This window comes from Python bivittatus, unplaced genomic scaffold (assembly GCF_059951505.1).
Source record: "Python bivittatus isolate LINGU-HERP-01145 unplaced genomic scaffold, Pbiv_v1 ctg000840_np1212, whole genome shotgun sequence".
NCBI lineage: Eukaryota > Metazoa > Chordata > Lepidosauria > Squamata > Pythonidae > Python > Python bivittatus.
Genome location: NW_028277113.1, coordinates 38,416,529 through 38,439,440, shown reverse-complemented (window position 1 = coordinate 38,439,440; position 22,912 = coordinate 38,416,529). Strand labels below are relative to the sequence as shown.

Below are 22,912 nucleotides of genomic sequence, written 5' to 3'. Positions count from 1 at the left end.
AAGCCAGCTGGGTGACCTTGGGCCAGTCACTCTCTGTCAGCTATAACAAGGAGGCAATGGCAAATCACTTCCAAAATCCTGCCCAGAAAACTGCAGGGACTTGTCCAGGCAGTTGCCAGGAGTCAACACAGAGACACCAGAAAAAGGGTACACCATCCACTTAAAAATAAATAGTGAAAAACTTGTATGTTGCTGGCAGAATAAATTAAACACACATATACAAAAATCAAGACTTGCTCTAAGTATTTGATCACCATCACTCTTTTTTACTGCAGAAAGGAACACTTATTTGTAGAAAGGGAGTCTCACACACACATATATGTATATCTATATGTATATCTATATATTTATATCCATATCTATATATCTATATACATAGACGCATACACACGTACACAAGTAATAAGGCATTTTTTAACACTGACCTTTTATTTTATTGTCTGAAACAAGCAACCAGAAATCTTTTAGTCTTTTTCCAGAAAAAGCTTGTATTAAGTTTTATTTCACCCAATTCTTCATTTTTTCCAGCTTTGGAGAAGTTGAGCTTGGTGAAGAATCCTAGGAATAACAGAAAGGGATTCTTCGTTAGGGTGACCATTGCACTTTTTATCTCTTCTCTTTCTTCAAGTTTAGTTTGTAGTAGATTTTATTATTATAATTAAAATTCTTAATAATTCTTATTTTAAAATAGGATGACCATATTTGGACTGCAAAAGTCTAGAAGCCTGCTAGATGGCAGCAAAGAGATACTAAAAACTCTGGTTCTCTGGTTGTCATCTGGAATTGTTGCAGTTGAGCTAGGGTTGCCTGGTTATGTATGTTCAAAAGAATAGAATCAGTACATCAGCTGCTCAGTGAAAATGGCAAAATGCTAATTGATAACAAAGAAACCATGGGACCATTCAACTCCTATTTCAGCTCAATCTTCTTTGAGAAGAGCATATGCTTTCCACCATGCAATTGTGAAAAGCCAAAAAAGGGGGCAGGATTTGAAGTCTAAGAATGATAGAAATATGGTCACTAAGCATATATTTACTATGAGTTAACATTTCCACGGTAAAGTGAATTAGGAACTCTTTCGTGCAGGGGAAATCTGCCTGGTCTGCAAGGTCCATCCCTATGAGTATTCAGAGGGACCTGTGTGCCTGAAGGCAGTCCTTCTCTATGATGGGGTGCCAGGAACTGGTTCTTAGCTTTGTATTCTTCAATATTTTATTAATAATTTGGATATGGAGGTGGTGGAAATGCTCATCAAATGTTTAGCACCATGATCCTATTCAAACAAGTCCTTAAAGCTGGCTTTTCCCCTATGCTTTGAGCTAGAATGGCCGGTAGACTCCTTACGAGATGTTTGACCTGATAGTGTTGGCTTTTTTGGGGTGGGGGGGGTATGGCTTTTGTATCGTTTTAGGTTTAGTCTGGTGAGATTTTGTGGGTGCAAGCTAATAAAGGAACTGAACTGTACTGGATTGCCTCGTTGCTGTTCTTGGGCTGAACCTGACATCAATCTTACCAGACTAAACCTATGCTAAAGCAACTAGTAGCTATAACCCGTGAGACTCTAGGGAGGGGCCAGCTTCATCCTCTTTATCTTCCCACACTCTTGCTGTGGGTTGAGGAGGCGCTTGCCCTAGAATGTCTCTCCCCCCTCCTGACAACCTTGAAGTTCCATTCCAGAATCTTCCCCGCTCTTGCCATCCATTATATTATCACATGTAATCATGGAAACTATTATTCTCAAATGCTTAGATCATTCCTCTTGAAGAATTATGTCCAGTGCTGAGTGCCACATTTTAAGAACTATTCATACAATTTAGAACAAGTTCAGAGATGAGTAATAAAGATAATCAGGGGACTAGAAACTATGAAGAGAGAGTGAAAATATGGAAATGTTCAACCTTGAAAAGAGAATGCTAAGAAAGGTATGATACTTGAAAGATATCATACAGAAGTATGTTAAGACCTGTTGTCTATCATCCCAGAGAGTCATAGATGTATTCATACTATTACAAAGAATAATGGATTTCAGTTGCAGAAAACAGATTCCATTGAATATTAGAAAAAAAAATCCTACCAATAAATTCAGTTTTATAGTAGAGAGAAAGGTAGTAGACTCCTTTTCACTGGATGTGTTCATGTAGGGGTTAGATAGGTATCTATCTTGAGGTTCTTTAAACTGGATTCCTAAACTGGGTATTGGAGTCAATGGCTTAAATCAGTTCTTTAAATCTGTAATATAAAGACAAAATTCCCTGTTGCATTTTTGCCAGGCACAAAAAGCTGTTCAAGATGCAAACTCAATCAGAAATAAATATTAATTTTCTCTTCATGAATTTTGGTGCAAAGTGTATTAATTATTATTATTATTATTATTATTATTATTATTATTATTATTATTATTATTCACAATAATTTCCCTGTTATAAAAAGACAAACTTCCTAATTTGGTAAAAGTATTTTCCTGATGAGCAAATGCACAGCCAAGTGAGACAAAATGATATATTGCAAATAGTGGGATGAATTGGAACACCCCTGAGAATAAAAAGGGGGGCTGAGTTGGTTGGCTGTCATGTTCCTAGTATCCTGGAAGATGGCTCAAATTTAAATACAGCATAATCTACATGTAAGAAGTATCTATATGTTGTAACAGTTAACTTCTATAAGGCAGGATTATTTTCTCTCCAAATAATATCTTGACTTGTTTATGCATTTTTAAAGGCAGACTCCTTGTACAGAAGCAGGGAAACTCTGGAACTCAGATGTCTTAGCACTGAATCTTGAATGTGTATCAGATGTCCAGCAATTACTATAAGTGGAATGATATTCAAGGAGTGACAATGTAGTTTTCTGGCAGCTATTAGAAGATTTTTTTAAAAAAATGTGGCATGGGTGTATAGACAAAAAATCACTTTTTAAAATGTGAATTTAATGCTTTACTTTAAAGAACGAATGAAGATGAGTAGGAGATCAATGACTGTGCATTCATAATGATTAGGAGCACATTCTTGTCTCTGTCAAACATTGATGTAAGTCTTTATTTCAGTTTATATGCTACTTTTTCAACCACTGAGTTTTATTTTCACAACATTATGTGGTGGTTTAGATCAGTGTTTTTCAAACTTGGCAACTTTAAAATGTGTGGACTGGGGAATTCTGGGAGTTGAAGTCCACACAGCTTAAAGTTGCCAAGTTTCTCAAACACTGGTTTAGACTAAGAGATAGATAGCAATTTTGAATTCTGATCTCTCCAGTTCTGTTTCAACACCCTAACTGTGTACCATTCCATACCTGGACTATGGAATCAAAAGTACTTTTGTACAAACTGTACTCAGTTTGGCTGAGAAATTTGATACTCATTCGTGGGGCTGGTAGCTGATCCCATGCATCTACAGTGATTCAATGGCTTCTTCTTAGCAAAATAACTTTATTGCTGTCATTAACCAGCACAAGAGAATTGGCATGCAAATCTCCAAAACTAAATTGACAATAGATAGATAGATAGATAGATAGATAGATAGATAGATAGATAGATAGATAGATAGATAGATAACAAAATTATCCAAGAGGGATTTGAAGATTATAAACTTCCCTTACAGATCCTTATCTGAGAAGAAAATAGTATAATAGCTGCCATGGCATGTATACACCAAAATATGAAAGAAGTTAAAAAGTAGCCAAAGGTTAATGCTGAGGCTGAGCCATTTCTGGCTATCCATACTCAGGCAGGTTCTGTTGCTCTTAGTTATTCTTTGCCTGATTTTGCATGCCTCCACACAAAACCTGGCAACCTTGTGTGTTATTTCAGGGTTGATGTCAGAAAGTAGAAATTGCTTATGCTGTTGATTGGTGATTCCTGTTTTGCTAGTCAGGAGTGGGGTGATTAGAGCATTTCAAGGTTCTGTATAAAACTGGCAATACAGAAGAGCATGTTCAATAGTTTCGACCTGTCCTGAGTTGCAGGGACATTTTTGTAATGAATATAGTATCTTTTTGTACCTTATAGCCAGAAGTGCTGTAGGGAGAGCTTTACATCAGGCTAAGGTGAAGGCCTTTCTCTGATCTGGAATGTTAAACTGTGTGAGATAGCATAGAGATACATGAGGCTGCACTTGGCCAATCCTATCTATAAAGTTAGGCAGAATCCCCCTTGGTTAATACTTGGCTGGTCAAATTCCAGGGCTATCAGCTAGATTGGCATGTTGAAGAACATCCCAGAAGTGAACAATGGCAAACCACTTCTGTACTGTTGCCACAGTAATGTTATGGAGTGCCCTGGAGTCCAGATTGAAGAAAGAGATCTTTAACTTTTCATATGATGCCAGCTGATGCTACATGTCTTTTGTAACTACTGTACATGTGATTTCCACAAGAAATGTCAACAGTTATCTACATTAGCCTACAAAGGCTTATACAATGGCTAAGCTGTTAGCCTTTATGATGTCACAAAACGCGTTGTCTTTCCTTCAATATCATAAAACAACTACTCATCTAGAAATAGTGATGTAAGTGTGCAGTGCATGGTAGTGGCCTGTTGCTCTGGCCATATTGTTGCTATAATTTAATGAATAAAGAAGCACATAGAGTTGGGGAATGAACTGCTATTCATTATACTTGGTTTTCCATTCTTCAGAAAGAATTGAGGGAGATGTGTTTTCCTGATCTCCTATTTTTCTTGGTTTTCCTTGGCATTCATTCATTTTCCAGTGGGCTCCATTTCTTCATCATATAACCATTCTCCTAGACCTTTACACTCCTATCTTTTTTTCTTGTTTGTTGCATCACCTAATCCTAATATACAACATTACCAAGATTCACCTTTTGAGTCCCAGAGCCATTTCCCACTTGCATGAAACTGTGACTTGAACATGTTTCAGCAATCTTCTTTCTCTGCTAAGTCCTAATGAGGTTGCCTTCATATCATTCCCAAATCACATCCAAGACAATTTAAAGTAGTTGTTAGCTGTTCCAGTATTAAACTTTTTTTCCTTTGGAGCCACCAAGAAACCATCACAGTTTTGCTGTAGGTGCAGTTTGATGTACTTCACCAGTCATTTGATCAATGTTGCAATCAGAAGAGCCCAAAGAGAGAGATTAGGGTGGTGCCACTTTAGGCAGGTGCAGGAACCCTCCTCTATAGTCCCTGATACAGTCTTCTAGGCTCTTTCTGCTTTAGGCAGTATGAAAGTCTGGTTCTTTCAAACTGGGTTCTCCCTCTGTACTCACCAGATATCTGAGCTGATTCCCAACTTGATGACTTGGATGTGCTGGAACAGCAGTTGACCCATGGTGATAGTGAAGGGGCAACATCATAAGGCTGGAAAGAGAGATCTGGTGCTCTCTGTGCTTCACCACAGAGCAAGTTCCCTGGACTTAACAAACTTTGTTCAGTCTGCTTTTGAACATGGATTTAGCACTTTTCTGGAATAGCACTAAACCATGTCCCAAAGGACCCAGACTACCAGCTGATGTCAACTGAGGACAGCTGGTAGTCAACTTCTCTTTGAAAACATCAGCAGAAAACACTTGTTTTGACAGATGGCTAACCTGGTGGTCTAGCAATCTATCAGATTGCACCTTCCCCCTATCCCCAACCCTCATTAAAAATAATGTTTGCTATATGTTTTCCACCAGTTGATAACATTTGATAGGATTGGAAAGAAACAAAGTCAACTCCTGTGCTTTATACTGTACTGTAGTGTAGTATAGTACAGTAAATAAGCACTGTTTATTATCATTGTGCCTGTGGGAGAATATGGATTCTCAGCATGGGTAGCAAATGTTATGCCAGTAAAGGTTTCTGCTGGCTCAAGAACTGGTGGATAGCAATTTTATATGGCTGTGAGGAAGAGCCCTTAGTGAGTTGGTGAACCTGACTCTCTGTATCAGGTCCAGGATTGTCTGAATAATCCAATGGTATAGTAGTATATTTTAAGTAAAATCACAACAATAAAGAAAACAGAGATGATCATTAGGAAGAGGAACAGCATGAAACTTCTGGTGAGACAAATTATGAGTACAAGAATATCATCAAAAACTTGTCCTCTTTAATGAGGTATGAGCTTTTCTCTGAATTTTGCAGGAAGTGGCATATAGTAAATTATCAACAGCAGATTGCACACATGCAAATACAAAATACTATCAGGATACATTGTAAGAGGTCACAGCAGGTTTCCTGTTTTCTCAGAAGAAGCTGTTCTCTTCCTTAAAATGTCCACTTTGGAATCTTTCTGGGCACTGTGATATTTGAATCAATTCCTTAGACAAAAGCAAAGCAATCAGTCAAGAATGAGCCCTATTTCCTAAGCAATATCTGATTTATTTATTTATTTGTTTATTTATTATATCTATATGGCTGCCCATATTAAAACCAAAACTCTGGGCAGCTCACAGCCAAAGGATAAAACAATATATACAAATGGTAAAAACAGAAAACAATAAAACTGGAAAAAGAATTCTTATTATTCCCTCTCTTGCATCCGTCTAAAGCACAATAGACCAACAAATCAAGTTATATGTGAAGCTCTTCTTGTAAAGTACAGTTATGGTGATCATTATCTGAAAAGTGATGCATTAAAAAATTATACCTGCATGTTTGGCCTTTATTTCCCTCAATGATTTTCTTATCAAATTTCTCCTATTTGTCAAATCAATACTTTTGAAATACAGTTCAACTTGAGCTCTCAAACTTGGGCACAGTCTCCAGCCATAAGATCTTGAATTCCAAACCTAAAAACTCTTGTGAACCTTCTTCTTGAGACAAAGTAATCAGATTTTACATTCTGATTACTTTGGCAGTGATGTATATATACATCACATTTGTTCACTGCAATAAACTGGGGGGGGGCACAAAGGAAGCTGATATAAGAAAAATATTAAGTGTCGGGCAGTTTTTTTTTTTTTTACATGCACATGTAACATTTGTTATATTTCACAGACTTTTCTTCACTTCTACATCTGCTTCTTAAGCAACAAAGACATTCAAAGCCATATTGTTTTTGATCACCTTAATAGCTGAAATCAAGATTTAGTTGAAGGTTTTTATCCTGCTTCTTTGATTTTGGTCTCTCTTTAGTGGTTTCTTTTGATCATGGTCATATATTACCCATTTTTGCATGTAGGACCTACTTTCTTGAGCAATGGCTAGGAGCAGAACAGGGAGGTTTGTGAACAAGCTTAGCTAGAGCTGATGCAGGCAACATGAGGAACAAATTCAAAATGTGATTTTCTTGTTGATATTTTGTTTATATGCCATAAGCCAGTTATCAGAAAGAGAGGAGGCTGCAGTCCAACTACCTTCTTACTTGGGAACAATTCAGACTCACATCTGAATAAGAATCTATAGGATTGCACTATGCAAAGAACAATGTACATAAACACTTCTAGAAATATTTTTCAGCCCTGAAAAATTATTACATCTGCTATCTGTATTTTATTTATTCTTTTTTCTACCTTATAAAAGCAAGGAGAGAGCTGAATTAATTCCAGGCAGAAGTTTATGGTTGATGAGTTATGCTCACCTTGGTTGCGTCACCAACTTGATGCACTACTCCCTAGACATGTGACATACAAGAACCCTTCTGTTGAATTCTGCAAGTGTTTCCATTGAACATCTTATTTGCTGAAGTCACTAGTCCTTTTTCAAACAGAAAAACACTGTCTGCTTTCCTTCCTTTCTAATTGTGGCATTTTCCCGTAAGAGGAATCTGGTGCCAGGCCTTTGAAAATAAAGCCAGACACACAAATTCCTTTCTCCACTTGTCACTGTGTTTGCTTTGTGAGGTTCTGTATTTTCCTCTGACTCACCTGTACTATGCTTTTGTGTTCTTTCTCCAAATAATCCAGGCAGATCTAGACTTCCGCAGACTCCCCAGCCACTCAAAATAAGTTGCTGTTTCAAGCATTGTGTGCTACTTTTATATTATTTCAGAACAGTGCAAATGAATTGTCTTTGGCCCCAGCACTAAATCGCATGTGAAGAACTAATGACTCTGAAACATTGCTTTGAACACTGCTGGTTCATATGTATCAAATGCTAGAATTTCTATTATCTGATCCAAACCAGTCCTTCAACCTAAGATTACTGCAAAGGGTAAGAACTGTAATCACAGAGGAACAAAGGACTAGATGTGAGTCAGGGAGGGCTACTGAATTCTCAGCTACAGGTTAATATTGATTCTTTTCATGACTGTTCCACTGTCTTCAAAGCAGAGAGCTGTTCTTAATGCATCTAAGGATGAATTTCAGTTGCCAATCACTGTATATTACATGGTGACACACTTGCATACTTACAGAGAGACACATTTTGTGTCCTTTCACAGAATAAAGAATATAGCAAATATCTAGAAAATCTAGGTAGATAGAATTCCAGTTGTGTTTCCATGGAAAACAATACATGGAATATGAGAGAATTTTGATTTTGATCCCTCAAAGTAAGATTCTCCTTTCACTTACTAATCAAGGTTTTCTTTTCACTTTCTAATCAAAGCACCAATGAAAAGCAAACAATCAGAAGAATTATAAATGCCTAATGTAAAAGGATTATATTCTCAAACAAATGCCTAAAAGGAAAACCATTATAAAAGAGATGTTCAAATCTCTCATCACCAAGTTAACCTTGCATTGAAGTGGATTGACCTCTTGTTGCTAGGGATTTTCCTTCCGCCTCAGTAGCTTAGAATTGCTAATGAATAATCCACTTAATCTGGTTATATGTCAGAATGCCCCATCTTGGAGTTGTTTTTTCCCTCTTATTCTGATTCCTTATGCTCCCTAACTCACATTATGTTAATTCTGCCAAAGTTGTAGTCAGAAAGTAAAGTAGAAATACTGACCTTTTCATGGCAGTGAGAAAAAAATTGCATTTTTCCATCACTCCCTCCCGCAAAGACTCTCAGAAGCTACAATGAACTATTTTGAAATGGAAATCCAAATCTGTATTTTGTGTGTCTTGATGTAGTGGGACAAATATTTTGGTTCCTTTTTTATTATTTCAGAACATGAGCTATAATGATCAACGTAATAATCAGGCAGGCTGCCCAGTTAATAGAGCTAGGCTGTGTGGCATACAAAATTCCCAAAAGAATTCTAGATTATCTTTCAATAATAACAACTTATTTAACATACATTCTGAATGATATCCTTAGTGATATCATACCAAATTTTTAGGGATATCTTACCAGTATGAATCAAACAACTTGATATTCCGGCTTGATGATATATCTGTTGAATCTTTCCAGATTGGAGTGAAACCTTCATTTAGCAGACCTCAGTATAATGGACTTTGCATCCAAAGTATCCCATTGTGAATTACATCATTTGGATAATGGCATTAGTCAAACAACATAAAATACTCAACTTCACTCCTTCTCAAGCTGGTTAGATTCCCTTGCTTCTTCCTTTCCTTTCCTTTCCTTTCCTTTCCTTTCCTTTCCTTTCCTTTCCTTTCCTTTCCTTTCCTTTCCTTTCCTTTCCTTTCCTTTCCTTTCCTTTCCTCTCCTCTCCCTCTCCTCTCCTCTCCTCTCCTCTCCTCTCCTCTCCTCTCCTCTCCCCTCCCCTCCCCTCCCCTCCCCTCCCCTTCCTTCCTTCCTTCCTTCCTTCCTTCCTTCCTTCCTTCCTTCCTTCCTTCCTTCCTTCCTTCCTTCCTTCCTTCCTTCCTTTTTTGTTATGTGATGGGTTTAGTTTTTTGTGCAAACCCAGGTCATTTGGTTTACTATTGCAAGCCCAGAAAAAAATAATTAATTCAGTAACCAAGTTTGTGCTGTTAACAAACTCTGTACAAACTCTGGAGTAGCAGACCTTAAAATCAACTAATCAAGTGGTCATTACCTCTGGGTGTGTGTGTATGCACACCTTGGAACCAATTTGACTCTATGGATGACTCCCTGCAGTTATCTTGCCAACAATTTTGGAAGTGGCTTGCCATTGCCTTCTTCCTAAGGCTGGGAGAGAGTGACTGGCCCAAAGTCAACCAACTGGCTTTCAGCTTAAGGCAGGACTAGTTTGCACAAAAAACTAAACCCATCACATAACACCACCTCCTGGTTTCTAGCCTGGTATCTCAAACCACTACACCTCAGTGGCTCTTATCTCTACTGTTACATTGTCATAAATAAGTTTAACCCATATAGCTAGCCTGTTAGTCTGATTTTGACTTAGTATGTTGTGTCAACCCAGCTTCAAAAAATCATAGTTAAACAACTCATATTTTAGCAAAATGTATGACTCTATTTTGTTACCATTGTCATTCTCACAGGACAAATATAATATATGAATTAACTTTCAAGACTGATTGATTTCTGAATTCATGCGTTTGTTTGAAATCATTACCTCTGAGATGGTATGCCAAAGAAATGCTGGAGTTTATAAGTTAATGCAGGGTTCCTCAACCTTGGCAACTTTAAGACGGGTGGACTTCAACTTCCAGAATTCCCCAGCCAGCAAGGGTGGCTGGGGAATTCTGGGAGTTGAAATCCACCCATCTTAAAGTTGCTAAGGTTGAGGAACCCTGAGTTAATGTATTCCTATGGAATGAGAGTTTCACAGTACAAAGTGCAAGACAATCACTACAATGCTCTACAATCAGATCCAATTGGGAAATAGATTCCTGTGGTAAACTGCTTTCTGCTTTCTTGCTAGAGCAGTTGACAGTGTTTCTATATATGGCTTATGCAAACCCTGATAGGTTCTGAGAATAAATGACTTTTCTATGTATTCTTTTTTTTTTTTTATCAAGCTTTCGTTCTGAGCGTCAGCTTGGCAAGCACATTCTGCACTGTAGTTCATTTCAAAACACCAGAGAACAGTACACTGCTACTACAGAGGACTCCCTATCTGAAAACAGCTGGAACACTGTATGCTTCTTTTGCTAATGCTGCAGCTCCATGCTGATTGCAGGCTCCGAAAAACAGTTGCCTTGAAAACTGCAAGGACTCGTCCAAAATTCCCCCTCAAAAATAGCTTCAAGATTAATTTGCTATCAAAGCAAACTCATGTACAGTCATGATCTTCACCATTGATTACATTCTGGGGTCAGATTTTTTAAAAAATCTGATTTCTGAGCTTTTTTTTTTTGTCTGCGCTCAGTCATTGCTGACCCTGCAGTGACTGCTTGGACGAGTCCTTGCAGTTTTCAAGGCAACTGTTTTTCGGAAGTGGTTTGCCAGAGCCTCCTTCCTAGGGCAGAGCCCAGCTGGCAAGTGCAGGAGGCGGGGTTTCTGTTGCTTTGCGCCCTTTTTGGGCGCGCACGGTTTTTCGTGCTTACCGGCAACTGCTCCCAACTCCTTTTTTTGCAAGGCGCCGCCAGCATTTTTCCTCCCACCGGAGTGAGAGTCCCCATTTATCTACTCACGTAAGTTTTCGAACTGTTGGGTTGACAGGAACTGGGGAGGAAACAGGAGCTCAGCCTGTTTCTTTAGCAGGCCAAGCCGGAGGTTGTGCAGACCATGACAAAATGAGCTTTGCACTAGCATATTAAAGCTAAGCGAACTCTCTTGGGAGAAATGGTGGGGCTTGTAAACAGAATATAATGACTACATGAAATGAAATGGAACAATTTAGCTAGATATATTATGTGGTTGAAACATTTTGGATTAAATCCCAAAGTCAGTTTTCAATCAATATTTTTTTCATTGAGGCATAACTCTTTGGAGTCCTTCAGATATTTGTTTCAATCTATGAATTGCTTTTTACCAAAAAAACAAACAAACAAACCCAAACCTTAAAATAAAAAAAAAGAGGGGGGCTTAGAGGTAGTTTGACCATTCAGTTCTTTTGCAGAAGAGATAATACTGTATGCTTAGACCAGTGTTGTCCAAACTTGGCCACTTTAAGATGAGTGGACTTCAACTCCCAGAATTCCCCAGCCAGCTGGGGAATTCTGGGAGTTGAAGTCCACTCATCTTAAAGTGGCCAAGTTTGGACAACACTGGCTTAGACCATACCACAAGGATATGTAGAAAAACAACCCGTATTAGTGCTGTGCAGACTTCAAACCCAATTCAGAGGAAGTGCACCTGTCTGCTATTCCCTAATGCAGCTCTCCTTTCTTCAGGTTCCTGCATGAGTCTGAAAAAAAACTGCCGCTGCTTTAAAAAGTCAAGTCCTTCAAGTTAATGTGACTCTAAAGCAGCCATGTCTTTTTCAGGTTCACTCGAATTAACGAGTAGCAAAATGGTGCTACGGTCATGTGAAATCCAAAGCATTTTTTTCTGAATCATGTTCAAATTATGCACCCCCCTAATCTAAGTGTCTGTTGCACAGTTATGATCATATGTTGCACGGACACACAGATACCAGATTTTTTTTAGAAAGGCTGAAAAGTTATCTTGTTTGTGCAAGCACAAAAGAGATGAAATTAAACAGTGACTTATGGATAATGTAGTTCTTTACTTCTTGAGAGCAAACATAGCATCAACTCTGTTAGATTTGACCCATTACGATTTCTACCTCTTTTGTGTAGAGCTGGGATGTTTTGCTTGCAACAGGCTGGGTGGTTTTCACAATTCACATTCAAAGCAGTGTTTTATACAGTATATATATTATTGCAATACATTTATATCATGTTCCAAAGTCAAAAGACAAGCCCTTTTCTCTGCAGCATAATGTTTCTATTGTTGCACATTTGTGTAGCTGGTTTTGCATAATTGTGCATTGTGTTGTTTGTGTTCTCATAGCGTACACTCTTTGAATTCTTTTTAGAGAGTAAAATTATCTGCTGATAATATTTTCAAAAGCTCATTTAACTAAAATATCAACTGTGTGATTTCATACTCTCAGATGGAAAATGACAAATAGTTATAATGCCTCTGGGTTGTGCCTTTGGGATGGAATACAATATAAATAAATGATGCATCTCTAACTGAATGTGATGTTAAGAAACTATTGGCTATAAAATAAAGTTCCCGTTCTCTAGAAACATTATTAAATGGAACATGAGAAGAAAATTTCAAATTGTCATAACTTGCTGTTTCAGCTAATAGATCCAGGCCTGCAAATCTGCATGTTCTTCTTAGATCTTTAATTGTGTCATGCTCTCAGATCAACAAGCAAGTTTGATAACTTTATAATTGCCAAAAATATTTTGATTCTGTGATCATTTGTAAAGCTCTGGCTTCTGAAATAATGATTCTGGCAAAAGATAAAAAATGACATAGCCTCTGTCTTTGGAACAATGAAGCAATTCTTATCTGAATCAGAAGTTAAATCAGCAGAAAGGAAAAGTGAATCTGCTGAGGTGTTCAGATGACCAGTACAATGATGATTATTTCTTGCTGATCTGAGGAACACATCTTGAGAATGCAGATACTATTGATTCTTGTCTAAATTGTCTCTATTTTGGGATGTTTTTGTAGCTCTTTATATGAATAGCCTACTGTCATAGTTCTAGACTGAAAACAGAGCAAATAGATAACTGTTTCTTAATTAATCCTACCTGTGTTTTTTTTTCTTTTTAAATTCAAAATGTGGTAAGCCAGACTTACTGCATTTGTAACAGCAGTAATAAATATTTAATGACTATTCAGCATCACGCTCTGCTCTCAACCTCCACATATCCCTTCTGCACAAACAGCCTGTAAACCTATGTGGTGCTTCAATTGCACTAGCTGTCTTCGGTGAAAAAGGAGGTTTTCAAGTTTATCTTGAGAAGTTTACTCAAGAAGCTTTTGTGCAGTTGAGAACTTGAATCTACAGAAGTTGTTGCCAAGACCAACTTTATCCTCACTAGGTCTCTTTCTCTGATGCAAAGTTTGCACCTGGGATTTGTTACTTAACTTGTAACAGAATGTCTGCCTACGAATGCTGGACAAGGAATCCTGTTTTTCCTTGATTGTTGTAATCCTAATACTTAAAACTGACCTGAAGCTTCCCTCCTTCAATTCTGTCAGGTCAGGTTCAACTAGGCCTAATACCACGCCCATTCTCACATCTCCTTTAAGTGGTTAAGAATTTAGATTAATTTTTTTTATGGAGGAAAGAATTCTGAAGACTTGTACACTGTCCTTTTAATGGCCTACTTGTATATCAGTTTTCTATCCATTTAGCTACCAGAAACATCGAAATGGCTCTATTTCTGCCATCATCAGTATAGGCATCTAAAATCGAAATAGTTTTTTTAAGTCAAGAAACGAAAACCCTTTTCTTCTTGCTTGTCATTCTAGCTACTATTGAAAATCATTTCCCCTGCTGCAATGGGTGTATGTGGGGAGGGGGGTATTTTTTAAGCTGCCTTGGAATATCTGTGAATTCGAGATATTTGTGTAATTTCTATCATTTTTCCTCCAAAGAGATAAGAGTCCTGTACAAGGCTGTCCCTGACCCCTATTTTAACTTTACATCAGTCCACTGCCGAAAGATAGTGATTAGCCCAAGGAAACCTTGTAAAAGAGGAGCTTCTTCATAACAGGTACAACAAATAGCAGCCCATGACTATTATATTTAAAAAAAAAATTGGTGACATGAGGATATTCCACACTTTATTTAGATAGGGACAAATTCAGGTTTCAAGTGGATTAAGACAAGATTTGTTAAAACCATTATTTGCTGAACAAACCACAGTAGATTGATTCACCCAGAACACTAAGTCATAAAAAGTAGTTTACAAATCACATTTTCTGGATCTACATGACATATTAAGAAAGTACAGTTCAGTGAAAAATTATTCATCTCATTTAGATTTTGTGAATTTTTGTATATTTTGCCATTGAATGGTAGCAAATGTCATGTAGGTCCGTCTACTGTAATTGCATTCATTCAGAATACTCACTTCCTGTTTTTTTCCATTATCATCATCACGTTCAGTATACAGTGACATTAAATTAACACCAACTCTTGAATTCTTACTTTTTAACTCCTTCATACCTAATTAAACCCAGACCTTCATTTTCCTGAATGGATTCATCAACTCCATTCACAAGATAAGACCCACTGATTCATATCTATTATAGCCTTCCCATTTCTCCTCTTTTTACAGACACTCAACATACAGTATATATTTTGTGGTATTTTTAAAGGAGGCAATGTATGACCAGTTTCATTCTGATTGGTCAGTAAGTGGCAAAAATACTGCAAGAATATATACTATCCCCATTTTCACTTGAAGTAGGGGATAATTATGCAACCTATAGCCAGAAGGCATGACAGGTAACAACTTGTCTCTCTAGCCTGACAGCTTAAAATAAGAAAGCTATACCATCATTACTTAATATTTATTTTTCTGTCATTCATCTTATTAATTGGTGTTTTTTGCCATTTACTCCTCTTACATTTCAAGTTGCAACCTTTCATCTACTATGATTGCCACCTGATGGACCAACAGATCTTGATCTAGCCTTCGGAAGCCCTGGCTTTAGTCAATGGAGGCTTTCACATCATTCTTTTTAATAAGATAAGAGAGCTATAGTTAGATGACAATCTTTCTCTCATGCGTGCCACTAAGCCATTGCCACTTGGTTTTGGTACATTGTGGCCAATATGCCATATATACAACCAAAGTCCAGGTTTACCTCCAGCATGCTCAAGGTATTAAATGTAAGCTTGGCACTCTAAGCTAGAGACTACCTTGCAAACTAACATACCATTGACTGCATCCTACCAGTCAGGAAGTACATTCAGTGTACTCACACACAGACACACACACAGTCTCAGACAGAGGTCAATGTACAAATATTCAACAGTGTCCAAATTATTTGGCAACTGAAAAACTAAATCCCATAGGTATGTCTATCTTACATTAACAACACAATAGCAATGCATGTAATACTGTACTTGCTGTCCTCTTAGGACATTCAGAATCAACTGTCTAAGGCCTCTGCCTTTTTTCCTAATGAAGGGTTTGTCATCTCTTTACCTTAGCCATGCACTGAAAATGAGAAGTTGTGCCATTTAGAAATATTGAAGCGAAGGAGTAGAGGGAGGGACAGACTATGAACATTGGATCCCTTTCCCATTCAGATGAGGATAAGACCTCAATTGTGTTATTCACAATTATATGATTGAAGAATTAAATGTCATCCTGGCTATTTATTCCCTATTCTCAATAAATGATGCTTTCTGTATATAAATTGGTGTTTCAACGTTGGGTTCTTTTTAATATAGCAGCAGAATTATATTTATTAATAATTTGCCCTTTCAGTTTAAGGCTGTAATTTAAACTGCAATTGCGTAAGTCAGAGGCGATAAAACCTATGCCCAGTAGTTCAGAAAAGCCTTGTAAGGAAGTGTTTCTTATCAAGTCTGGTTTAAAATTATGTCTCCATAAAAAATGTAATAACAGATTGTGGCTTCTGCATAGGAAATCAGCTAATGGGAAATAGCACTATAGTTTAAAAGTGAATGGGTTATAGGGGGGAGGTTGTTTGATTGGAGCCAGGAAGACTTGGGTTCAAATTCTTCATTATCAAGAATCAAAGCAAGTGGCTTTGAAATATTCCTTGGCGTTCAGCGTCTCCAAGAGATGCCATGCAAATAAAGCAGGAATTCTCTGCTAGAAAAGTGCAGTAGAAATAAAATGTGGTGGGGAGGGGAGAATTGGGAAGAAGAAGAACTGAACTGATTTCAAATTTTCAGACTTGAATTATCATTTCTGCCAACTTTGTAAGACTGTCCACCATGCCAAAATTAAAGCATGCCAATGCTAGAGGAAAGCGTGGCCAAGGATACATGTCAACAAGAAATTATCAACAATTATATCGAAATTATCACAATTATAGAAAAATGGCTACTAAAAAAAGGATTTTTAAAAGAAATATACAAACAGAATGTATAACTGAACTATGTATAACTGAATGTAGTCCTGTTTTGCAGCAGTGAACAGTTGGTATATGTTCTTTGTTAATGTTTAGTTGATGTGTTTTTGAACAACGATTAAGAAGAAGAGTTCCCATTAATTCACTCTGATTTGCTATTTTCTAGAGGTCTTTTTCTTTTTTATAGCCCTCTATTTTTTCCTTAAAATATTTTTTTTTTAAAAAAATGGAAAATGAGAAACTGAGGCTAATGGGTCAAATCAGCCATGCTGCACATCTCAATATGTGATAAATAAGAATCAGCTCTTGTAAAGTGGTGTCATCACCTTGCCCTATGGCTATCATATCTGAGTTGCAAAAGTCCAGATGACAACCCCATAGCAGCAAAAATATAAAAAGCCCTCTCCTCTGCCATCTAGTGGCCATACAGAGGTTTGCAGCCCAGACCTGTCACCTCTACCTCAGATTAAGTTTTCCTTTTAGAGGACAATGAGACAACGCACAAAACATTTATGCCAATATTTTCTTTCATTTTCAGAGAAGGATGATGGTGACCCAGGAAGAAGCGTTGCAGCAATGGATTCTCTCATGTAGCCACAAATATGATTAAATACCACAATGTTTTCAACCTTTTGCAAAAATGTCAGATGCTCAAGACAAGCAGCAAGGACCAATTTGATTTCATCTAGCAGGTTTGAAAGGGTATACCCCATTTACTCCCTGTACTACATTCCCTAAAAAAAGGAGACTGATCTGTTATGGGCCAGATACTAATTTTCTGCATTGATATAAGTAGAGAATCCTGATAAGAATTATATGTAGCTGCAGAACATAGAAGATTCTGAACTTCAGTGACTGAAGTTGCTGAAAAATTAAGTGACAGAGCTAAGGTGCTCATGGCTAATTTAAATAATAACTATTTTGTATTTTCAGTCACTTTTATTCACTTTTACAATATACCAATATGGAAATATGAAGAATTGATTTTTTTAATCCATTTTGTATTTGGGTCTTGGTATGATAAAGTGCTTTGGGTGGGGTATAGAAAAAAATGGGTTAAAAATTCAACTCAGGCATTTAGCATTAAGAGATGAGTTCACAGGAAGGGCAAATGTTCAACCTAGGAATGTAATCATTAAAGAATGAATAGCACTCATGGGTCAATCAAAAGTGCAGTCTAGAAAACTGGCAATTAAAAAGAAACGGAAACTTAGGAGTCCACAGTCCTTCTGATTATTATAAGGTTGGGGTGGGAGAGGAGAATACTGCCTATATAGGAATAAAGCTGTTAGTTAAAAATTGAGCCAAGAATGTAGAATAGAGAGCTGCTCCAGCTGTGGAAGAAAAGGGAATGGGAAAAAATGGAAATGAAAAGCGCTGCTGATGAAACAAATCAAAGTTAGAGAAAAGCAGTACATTCTTATGACAAAACCTAAGTGTAGAGAAATGAATATTTGTACTGATTGAGCTGGGTTTGGGATACTGGCTGAATGAGTTTCTCCATGTATTTTTGTTTTTATCTATTCAAACGGTTCCATTTTGACCCTCCTAAAATATTCTCAGCATCAGGGTTTCAACATCAGGGTAACTTATTTCAAAATTGTTAGATAAAAGAGCTGGTGCACAATTTTATAGTTAAGATCATAACCCGCTCAGCCAAATGTTTAATACTTGGGGATAATGATACTTACTTGCCTATTACAGTTAATGCATATTTCTTGCTATAGTGAATTGGACTTTGGGGATTGGGAAGTAAATAAACCAGTTTGCTTGTTTAAAATATTTGTTCACTGGTTTTCATCACAAAATTTCCTTTTGGTCATTGGAGATTAATGTCCAGTCCAACCAACTTTCTATAACACTCAGGCATGGGAGAATATGTCCTCTTCAGAATAAATATACAACAAAAGTTACTTTATTCACTTTCTTGGAAGAGTTAGATATATGAAAGTATACTTATTGTGTGTATACTTACTCTCTCTAGTAAAGTCAGTGAGATTGTCTATCTGTCTATCTGTCTATCTGTCTTGATATGGAGATGTGAGTTTAATATGAATTATTTTATATTTACTACTATTTTTCACATTTATTTATGATTTTGATATTTGATAATAAATATTCCAGTTGAATAAGTGCCTATAGAGATCTGCTTAAGAATTGGCACAGATTTCTTTCTTCTGAAAAGAAATCTGAAGATCCTGCCCCCATCTCCAACTTTCGGTCCAGTATTCTGTATTGGGGGTGGGATAATGTGCATACATGCACATTATTACTACGGTATTCTCACATACACATAAAAAAATAGTATGAGTATATAGAATGAATAACAGTACATATTAATAAGAATGTGAGTTGGTAAATGCTGGTAAATATACATTTCCTCACCAGAATGTCCTTCTTTGGAAACTTCAAGAATCCAGGCCATTAGGAAACTGATAGCAAGCAGTAGATTAGGTAATGTGGGCAGACCGAGATATACCATATACTTGATCCAAGAAAATCTTGCTTAGTCTGCCTTGGAGATTGAAACTTTATTTATTTTGCCAAATTAATCACTTTAGAATTTCTCTGAAATAAGAGCTGTGCTTGAGCCAAAATGAAAATGGTTCTGATCCTGCCAGTTTCATAAATGCCTCAATCCCACCTTTTGTGATGCTGCTTATGTAAATATTTTACATATTCAGATATAAGTATATGTACAATTTAAGCATAAGTTTTCTATAAGGTCTTTTCTGTATCCACAACAGCAGGTACTTATTTCTAGCACATCTGTGCTTCAAATGTGTTTTCATATTTTTTTATATAAAAATCAGGCCATTAGCAATTCAACTGATTTCTTCCAAGTGAACTTATATTTTTGAAAGCATTTGAACTACAGTCCATGCAATGCTCAGTTCAGAATAATGTCCTTGAAATACTTTGGAAATCTGCAATAATATTCAGGCTCTGTTATAATGGTCCTGCTCATTAACCTTTCTGAGTTAAATTTTCTTCTTTGCAATATTCTGACTTGGACATTCATAATTACAGGTTATAAATCACAGATATAACATCCCGGCTTTGTAGTATTATTAACTGAAACCATTTAAGTGTTTATTTGAGTCAGAGCTACTAAACAGACTCAAAAATTATTAAGAAATATGGAACTCTCTTTTTTTCTGCCAGAAATACAATTGCTTTGAATAACCTTTCAGTGAACCTAATCAATATCATTCCATTCTTACGGTACGGATGCAAATAAACAGGAAACAAGGCAATAATATTATTTTTACTTGGTTTTATTATATCAGCCCAACTAAAAATAATGTATACAAACAAAACAAGAAAATAAAATGCATGCAAAATAAATGTGTACTGATAACTGTAGTAACAATTTGATGATGTCATTAGAAAAGGGGACAAAAGGGGAGAAGACTCTGGAAATTTGTATTGTTAAAAAAAAAAAAAAATGACCAAATTGCTTATAAAATCTCCTTTGTGCCTTGCTGAGAAAAAAAAAAGACCCATTAAAATGCTGGTATTTATTTATTTGTTTGTTTGTTTGTTTATTTATATCAATTTATATGGCCACCCATGTCACCAATGCAACTATGGGCAGCTAATAAGAATTAAAATATAAATACAATGTATATTACAATAAAAAAAGTTCCCAGCCAACCAAGACAAAGTGGCTCCTGAACATACCATTCACCAATATCATGGGCTTGATTACTGCCCCAGTCACCATGACTGTGAAAACAGCCAGATCTTCAAGTCTTTCTAAAAGGTGAGCAGAGTTGGGGCCAGACAAAGGTCAGGCAATATAGTGTTCCAGAGGGTAGGTGCAGCTACAGAAAAGACATACTTCCTGGGTTCCACTAGATGATACTTCCTAATAGATGGGACCTGGAGCATGCCCCTCCTGCCTGACCTAATTGGATGGATAGAAATGATGGAAGTAAGGTAGTCCCTCAGTTCTCTGGCCCCATGCTGCGTAAGGCTTTATAGGCAATAACCAGCACTTTGAATTGCACCCCGAAGCAATTTGGAAATTCATGGCACAAAGGTATAACATGGGCAAAGTGAGACATACTCATAATTGCCCACGGTGCCATATTCGAGGCCAATTGAAGCTTCAAGATGTTCTTCAAGGGCAGCCCCATTACAGTAATCCATTGGGAGGTGACCAAAGCATGAGTGACTGTGAATAGTCTCTTGGTCCAGGAAAGAGCGCAATTGAGATGCTCTGAGAGGCCCCCTTGACACAGCTGCTACCTGCTCTTTGAACAGGAGCCATGAGTCCAGGAGGACCCCCAAATTGTGCATCAGTTCTATCTGGGGTAGTACAACCCTAGAACTAAAGATGGAAAATCACCAGATCCAGGAGGCCCTAATACTCAAAGCCATTCTGTCTTGCTAAGGCTGAGCTGAAGCCAATTCCTCCCCATTCCAGACCCCCACAGCCTCCAGGCACAGCAGAGCCTCCACAGCATCATGTGGATGACCAGGGCCAAAGATATATAGCTGCGTATCATCAGCATATTGATGGTACCTCACCGCATGCCATTAAATGACCTCATCAGGCTCCTTCATGTAAATGTTAAACAGGAGTGGGGAAGAGTCAAGGCTTGAGGCACCCCACATAACAGGGGAAGTGGGGCAGACCTCTCCCCCCATCAGCACTAACTAGAACCAATTCCAGAGGAAGGAGGAGGACCAGCATAACATTGTGCCCCAAACTTCTGGAACCAATCCAGAAGGATATATGGTGGGTGGTACTGAAAGCTATTAAGAATTCAAGGAAAACAAGTTCAGACACACTACCCGCATCCTGCTCCCTCCAGAGGTCATCCACAAGTGCAACAATGTATCAGCCTTGCAGGGCAAATCAGATAGGAAACATGACCAGATAGGCTAAAACTACTGTATTGTAAAGCTACATTGACAGAATCTTGCAAATCTGAAAGTACATTTCTCCCCCCCATCTCCTCTACAGCCTGAGAAACTAGGGAGGGTCCCTTCTGAGCCTCTTGTCCTGCCCACTATCCAGCTGCAGGCTATGCTGTCTCTTATTTGACCATTCCCTTGGTAGCACTTCTTTGCTCGGTCTCCCAAGGTCATTCCCACATACCATTACACAATGCAATTTCAGTCTCATACCCAGAACTGAAACCCAACTGAAAGGGGTCCGGATATTCTGCTTTATCCATGGCCCTCTGAAGCTTATCAGCAACCAACCAACAAATAAGGTATAGATGTATCCTTCCAGTGCTGTATAGTAATTATTTTGGCCATTCCATATGTACAAAAAAGTCCACAATTCCACAGATTCCAAATGCTGCCAGTATAGCCAAGATAAACATAGACATCCTTGATACACAGTGACCAAACTAAAATCATGTTATTAAACCTTCCCAATTATTATCCTAGAAGGGAGATACAAAGGTATCTTATTCAGCCTAAGGCTCAGTCCATGCTGTGGAGGAGCTACTGAAACTCCAAAACACATTTTATTTTATTGCCCATTTAATGCTGGCACATCCTCAGGGCTAATAACTCCACATTTAAGCAAATTTCTCAGTCATTCTGACCAGTTTTATTTACAGTTTTAACTCTCAGATATACATGATTCCATCATGCTAAGTTAGCTAAATTCTGTTATATGTAAAATGTGCGGTCAAATGATTGATTCTCTATGTCCAATTAATTTTATGATTTGTACCTTTCCATATATGCAGCTTCTTTCATATTACTGAGTTTCATTATGTACTAGTTTTTGATTACAATAAAGATTTTCATTTCATTTCATTTCATAAATAAGTACTGATGGATATAACTAAAATGTATCTGCCAATGTGCCTTCAAATTTACTGCATCTCCAACTTAAGGCCAACCTTTTTAAAACATTCAGTGAGAAGTCCAGCAAGCCCTCCCTAACTTTGTTGAATTAAATTTGTTTTTAGATCACGAGAAATGTATTTAACATTTCTTAAGAACTGAAACCATTGATTTTGTAACAGAGGATCAGTACAAAGGTAATTTAGTTTTGTATTTCTAGGCTTTGGGCGGGAAGATCCAAAGAACCTTCTTTTATTTTTATTTTTTTCCTGGAACTGGACTCAAAGGAGAAGACCTGAATAGAAGGGCTAATGCTCCCCACCTGGGCAAACTCCCTGGTGATTGCCTAGAAT

General features: G+C 37.4%; 1 protein-coding gene across 2 annotated transcripts in view; it reads right to left on the bottom strand.

The window, feature by feature from the left end:
* LOC148213733 (uncharacterized) overlaps nucleotides 1-22,912 on the bottom strand; it is a 228,929-nt gene that overhangs the window by 5,661 nt on the left and 200,356 nt on the right. Inside the window, exons 1-2 of one of the 2 annotated variants that reach the window (XR_015794041.1) lie at nucleotides 2,075-2,328; nucleotides 426-558 (exon numbers count right to left, since the gene is read on the bottom strand). The gene's annotated coding sequence lies outside the window, so the exon portion shown is untranslated. Of the gene's footprint in view, nucleotides 1-425; nucleotides 559-2,074; nucleotides 2,329-22,912 lie in introns of those variants that run through there. The other variant, XR_015794042.1, reaches the window with a different exon arrangement.